Here is a 6,517-nt window from a genome sequence, read left to right as displayed (position 1 = left end):
CCTAACATGGTCGCATACCTGGCTAAGACGAATTCCAAACTCGATGCCTTCTCTTGGTTTGAGATTCACCAAATCCCGAGAGAACAAAATTCGGAGGCTGACGCGTTTGCTCGCCTCGGATCTGGCATCGACGAAGACGGATTGGGGACCGTACCCATTGAATCCCTCCCACGACCGTCCATCTCCCGAGACGAAGTCGGGACCATAGAGGTGGCATCTCAGCCCTCTTGGATGGACTCAATTGTCGAGTTTCTACGAAGAGGGGAACTCCCCGAAGACCGCAAAGAAGCCGATAAACTGAGGGCCTTAGCATCCAAATACACGCTCCGTGAGGGCATACTCTATAAGCGCGGTTACTCGACACCGCTGCTCCGATGCCTCGATAACGTTGAGTCGACCAAGGTCCTCCGCGAAATCCATGAGGGCATCTGCGGAAACCACGCCGCTGGAACTTCCCTTGCGCTCAAAGCGCTTAAGCAAGGCTATTTCTGGCCTACCATGAAGTGAGATGCTTGCGAATGGGCAAGGCGTTGCGATAAATGCCAGCGCTTCGCGGAAATTCCGCGACAGCCCCCGACCCCGTTAAGCAGCATCGTTGTCCCACGTCCCTTTGCTAAGTGGGGCGTGGACATCATTGGAAAGCTCCCTAGAGCACCGAGGCAATACGAGTACGCCATTATCGCCATCGACTACTTCACTAAGTGGGTAGAGGCCGAGCCGCTTGCCAGAATAACTGAAGCAAACACGACAAACTTCATATGGAAAAACATCATATGCAGGCACGGTATCCCCGCCTCGATTGTGACCGACAACGGAGCACAATTTGACAACGCGCGAGTAAGAGATATCTGCGATTAATTGAAGATCAGCAAGACCTTCTCCTCGCCGCGTCATCCTCAGGCCAACGGCCAAGTCGAGGCAGTCAACAAGACTATCAAAAGCAACCTGAAAAAGAAGCTCGGAGACAAGAAAGGCGCCTGGGCCGAGGAATTGCCATTCGTCCTATGGGCATATAGGACAACAGCGCGAAACGCCACCGGCGAGACGCCATTCTCCCTTGCATATGGGGTCGAGGCCGTGGTTCCAATTGAAACCGAGGTACCCATGTTCCGAGTCGATACATTCGACGAAGCGGACAATGACGAGGCCATACGCCTTGAGTTGGACCTGATCGATGAAAAGAGAGCGGAAGCATTCAGACGCCTCGCCGCACAGAAGCGCAAGGTCGAAAGATACTACAACTCCAAGATCAAAAGGCGAACCTTTGCCGTCGGAAGCCTCGTCCTCAGACGAGTGTTCCAGAACACACAAGTCCAAGGCGCCGGCATCCTAAGCCCGAACTGGGAAGACCCTTACAAAGTCCGCAAAGTCATTCACGACGGGACATACTACATCGAGCACACGGACGGAACTCCGATTCGCCACCCGTGGAACGCGGAGCACTTGAGGCAGTACTATCAGTAGCTAGCGTCCCCCGCTTTTTTATCGCTTTTATTTCCCATTTTCAATAAGGCCTACGAGCCAATGTTTTAGGATTTAAATTTTCTCGCAAGTTTTTCGCAAAAGTAATAAAACTCGAGCTCTCCGTTTCAAATTCCGTTATATGCAAGTTTTCTGGTTATCAACAATTAACTTATAACCCAAAAAACTTGGGGGGGCTAGCTATGGTAAGGAAACTCTCAAAAGAACACGCTCCACCAAAAAATCGTAAGACGCCTACATGGCCCAACCCGTAAGACGCCTACATGGCGCCACCTAAGACGCCTACATGGCGCATGTAAGACGCGTAAAGGCGCAACCCGTAAGATGCCTACATGGCGCAACCTAAGACGCCTACATGGCGCACGTAAGACGCGTAAAGGCGCAACCCGTAAGACGCCTACATGGCGCAACCTAAGACGCCTACATGGCGCACGTAAAACGCGTAAAGGCGCAACCCGTAAGACGCCTACATGGCGCAACCTAAGACGCCTATATGGCGCACGTAAGACGCGTAAAGGCGCAACCCGTAAGACGCCTACATGGCGCACGTAAGACGCGTAAAGGCGTAACCCGTAAGACGCCTACATGGCGCAACCTAAGACGCCTACATGGCGCATGTAAGACGCGTAAAGGCGCAACCCGTAAGACGCCTACATGGCGCAACTTAAGACGCCTACATGGCACACGTAAGACGCGTAAAGGCGCAGCCCGTAAGACGCCTACATGGCGCAACCAAAGACGCCTACATGGCGCACGTAAGACGCGTAAAGGCGCAACCCGTAAGACGCCTACATGGCGCAACCTAAGACGCCTACATGGCGCACGTAAGACGCGTAAAGGCGTAACCCGTAAGACGCCTACATGGCGTAACTTAAGACGCCTACATGGCGCACGTAAAACGCGTAAAGGCGCAACCCGTAAGACACCTACATGGCGCAACTTAAGACGCCTACATGGCGCACGTAAGACGCGTAAAGGCGCAACCCGTAAGACGCCTACATGGCGCAACTTAAGACGCCTACATGGCGCACGTAAGACGCGTAAAGGCGCAACCCGTAAGACGCCTACATGGCGCAACCTAAGACGCCTACTGTTGTCCATGGTGCCCACAAGAAGAGTAGTAGTGTCTATTTATGTACATTTGATGTCATATAGTCTTACGAAGACTCTTGCTTGTAACTGCTTATTTATTAATAAAAGTTGAAACGTTCATTCAATCTTCCTTGTCTGAAGCTTTATGATAAAACCTTAGTCTTTTAGTCCATAAACAAACTAAACAACTTACGAAGAGACAAATGTAGATTTGCATGAACAAACTCTTCGTAGTTTGCTTAAAACGATATATTCGCAATCTTAGGGTCAAAGGACTATTGACCTCAGTATGATTGTTAGAAGAATCTATGATGTCTGGTTATGAGGCATTGAGAGTTGGGGACTCTATAGTTCTTCTAGGTATCTTCCGAAGGTACTGAATTGACCAGTGCACTTCTAGAGACAATATAAGAACAAACCATTTAACCTCTTATGTCTCGAAGTCACTATGTATGAATTGCATCATGCTTACCTTAATCCTGAAATGAGACATGCCATTTCACACCTTAGTATTCTCATTTGAGAAAGTCAAAGTTCGGACTCACTATGTGATTCCGAACAAGGCCTATTGGTGAAGTACTAAGTTGTGAGTCTGTCATGAGTAACTTTGTGAAGTTCTCATAGATATGGAATTCATGTACAAGATTGCTGAAATGCAATGTATGTCACCTCATGCTTTGTTCCTTGGAGTGTGAATAAATGAACTGGCCAGTGTCCCATTTGAGTCCTGACTCTTTTTGGATGAAACAATGTGACTTGTTAGCTCCTCGTCAATACATTGTTTCTAACTTATTCACAAGCGACAAAGGAGTTGAGGAAATAACAGCTAGAAGGGTAAACTAGTAATTTAGTAAATCCCGACTAGCTGATGACATTCATGAAGGGTAAACATAGATAATATTCAGTGGATCCGCTCATCATAGTTAGGTCGAATTCTTGAGTAGAAAATAAATTCATTTGAACCGAGAGATTTTCAGTGTCAGCTCTTTAGTGGAGTCAGTTGGCATTAAGCTAAACTTGGAAAAGGTTTGTGAACTTTTGAGTCCAAGTGTTTAGCTCAAGCTTTGTTCATTTGGATCCATGAGGTCACTGTCACGAATCACATCGATAGGAATAGTTAAACTGGAAGCTAAGTCAAAACAAGAACGAAAATAGTTAAAAGGGTATTTTTGTCTTTTTAGACAAAGGATGAAATGAATGTCAATAAATTTTTTGACAAGTTCATTTGATGACTTAATGTCACTCGGCCATAACTTGTTTATTGGGCCTTGTGGATTAATTTCATTTCATAAGAATTTTATTGAAAATTCTTAATGGGCTTTTCTCATGTTGTCATGAACAAATGAAGAAGCTTCTAGAAGCTCCTTCTAGATGAGAGATGGGCGCCCAAAATACCCAAGAGAAAGAGAATATTTTGTGCATAAATGTATCAAGATACTTGCCAAAAGAAAAAGAGGAAACAAATTTCCTCTATGAGGAAACAAGGAGAATCGGCCAAGGCAACCAAGAAGGGAAACAAAAGAGGAAACTAATCCCTTGTGGATTGTATGAGATGGGCGCCTATTTTGATAGGTATGGGTAATAAAAGATTGCTCATAAAGGCTTGGAAAATAAGAGGAAACTACTTCTTTCCAAGGCCAACCCCTCTCCTATAAATAGGACCCTCATTCCCTTCATTTCATTCATTCAACATAAGTTAGAGATTGAGAGACTCTCTCTCTAGACATTGTTGGCCGAAAATCCTCTCTCTCTCTCTAGTTTATTTTCGATTTTTTCTTGTCTTGGCACCTAGGTCCTCACTCGACCTAGTGTTTAGCTCTGCGACTTCGAGACTCGTTCTTAAGTCGTAGCGTTTAAAAGTGCCCACTCACTGATTCCTTCTTTTCGAGTGATTTAGTGATAGAAACTTTCGTGGTTGCTCGAGATGCCGAGGAAAGAAAGAGAGACGTGCTGCGAGGGGAGACAAGCATTGCGAACTTTCCAAAAGCTTCTTCAAAGTTCAAGCTTCAAGAAAGGTTAGTAAACTCTTAGCTCATATTGGTTTTTAATTACATGTACTTGCACTTGTCTAGGTTAGTAAAAACTGTTTTACTTGTAAAATAAAATTTTTAAATTTCCGCCGCTTACCGAAGCTTTAATTATTTTCTCAAACCCTAGATCGATTCCAACACCTACATGGCGCACGTAAGACGCGTAAAGGCGCAACCTGTAAGACGCCTACATGGCGCAACCTAAGACGCCTACATGGCGCACTTATGACGCCTACATGGCGCAGTCAAGACGCCTACATTTCGCAACCTAAGACGCCTACATGGCGCAATCCCAGACGCCTGCATGGCGCGCTTAAAACGCCTACCTGGCGCGGCCTGATACGTCCACTTGGCACAATCCGGCACACGTAAGGCGCTTACGTAGCATGGCTGATTCGCAGTTGAAAATACTTAAAAACGCGAACCATCCAAGTGACTGGCGTGTTTGATAAGGTACTCTGCTGAGGTAAAAGGATGGGCAAAACCATTGACACAAACAAATCGACCATCCAAGCATGCCATGAAAGATGAATGTGCGAAAACATTCGTAAGAATAAATAAATAACTTCTCATAAAAGAAAGAGGCAACTGCCTCAAATCCTAGAAAGCATGCGCTAAGACAAGTGCGCTAAAGGGAAAAATCCTAGTAACCAAGCGCTAAGACAGGTGCGCTGAATGGAAAAACCTAAAAAGCATGCGCTAAACACTTGCGCAAGAAAAATAAAGAAAGGAAAAGGTCACTCGGCGGGAGCGTCGCCTACAGGATCGGCCCCGTCGAGTGATGGGAACAGCGAGTCGAAGAAGTGGAAGGTGACCCCCCGAGAAACATTCTCGGTAGCTGTGGCGTCCCGACACTCCACCGCCGCTGCATGCCTTGCCTCCTCGACTCCGACATCAAAGTCGTCTTGAAGGTCGGACGCAAGCTGTTCCGCCGCGGCTTTCTCCTCGGTAACCCGAGCCACCTCCTCCGCCAAGGAGTCGCGCTTACGCTCCGCACGAACACGGGCAGCCTCACTCGATGTAAGCTGGCCCTAAAGAATGCCAATTTCTTCCGTGCGCGATTCCAATTGACGTCGAAGGTCCCGCGCTTCGCTCCGGAAGACCTCCGTCGATCGAGTCGCCACTTCGAGGGCTTGACGTTCCGTCGTTAGCTCCTTAGCCATCTTCGCCACCGCCGCCTGAGCACGGTCGCACTTGCCGCGGGTAACTCCCAATTCCACGCGAGCCTCCTGAAGCTGCTCGCGGAGACTCGCAAACTCCGCCTTTGAGTGAGAACCTTGCTCGGCGTGGGTCAGCTGGGACTTCGCTTGAGCAAGCTCTTCCTGGGCACGGCTCATCCGCCTGATGAGGTCGTGAAGGATCTTCTCGCCCCAGGTCGCTCGAGCAAGCACCTGAGAAGGCAAAAAGATAATTTAGCAAAAGATAGGTTCATCACAAACGAGGCAAGGGAAACTTACTCTCTGTGCATCGGAAACGCCGTGACGAAAGAACTCCACGTCGCTGCTGGCCACGACGCTCTTCCACATCTTCATCGAAGATTGAGCAAGGCCCAGGGAACATTCCCCCCTAACCTTCGCAGCCTCCACGTCAACCATCGAGTTTACGCGCTTGGAATCCGAAGACGTGTCGGGTAAAGCCGAGGAGGAGGGTCGCTTCAAAGAAGCGCGAGGACCACTCCCCGTCCGATGATCGGTATCAGGTTTCTCCCGACCGTTTCGAGCGGCAATCCGACAACGGACCGCCGCCAACGACTTCGGGTCCCGAGAAGCCTTCGCTAGGCGCGCTCGAGCCCTCGCCCTAGCCGAAGAGACTACAAAAGCAACAAAAGTCAAAAACCTAAGCTAAAAACAAGAGCAAGAAGTGAGAAACATCGACATACCTTGCAGATCGCCACTCGAGAGAGATGATGCGGC

The sequence above is a fragment of the Urtica dioica genome, chromosome 2 (genome assembly GCF_054948205.1).
Source record: "Urtica dioica subsp. dioica isolate 48M chromosome 2, U.dioica_male_clone48M_v1_H2, whole genome shotgun sequence".
Lineage (NCBI taxonomy): Eukaryota > Viridiplantae > Streptophyta > Magnoliopsida > Rosales > Urticaceae > Urtica > Urtica dioica.
The sequence above is the reverse complement of the archived record's forward strand: the minus strand, read 5'-3'. Positions refer to the sequence as shown.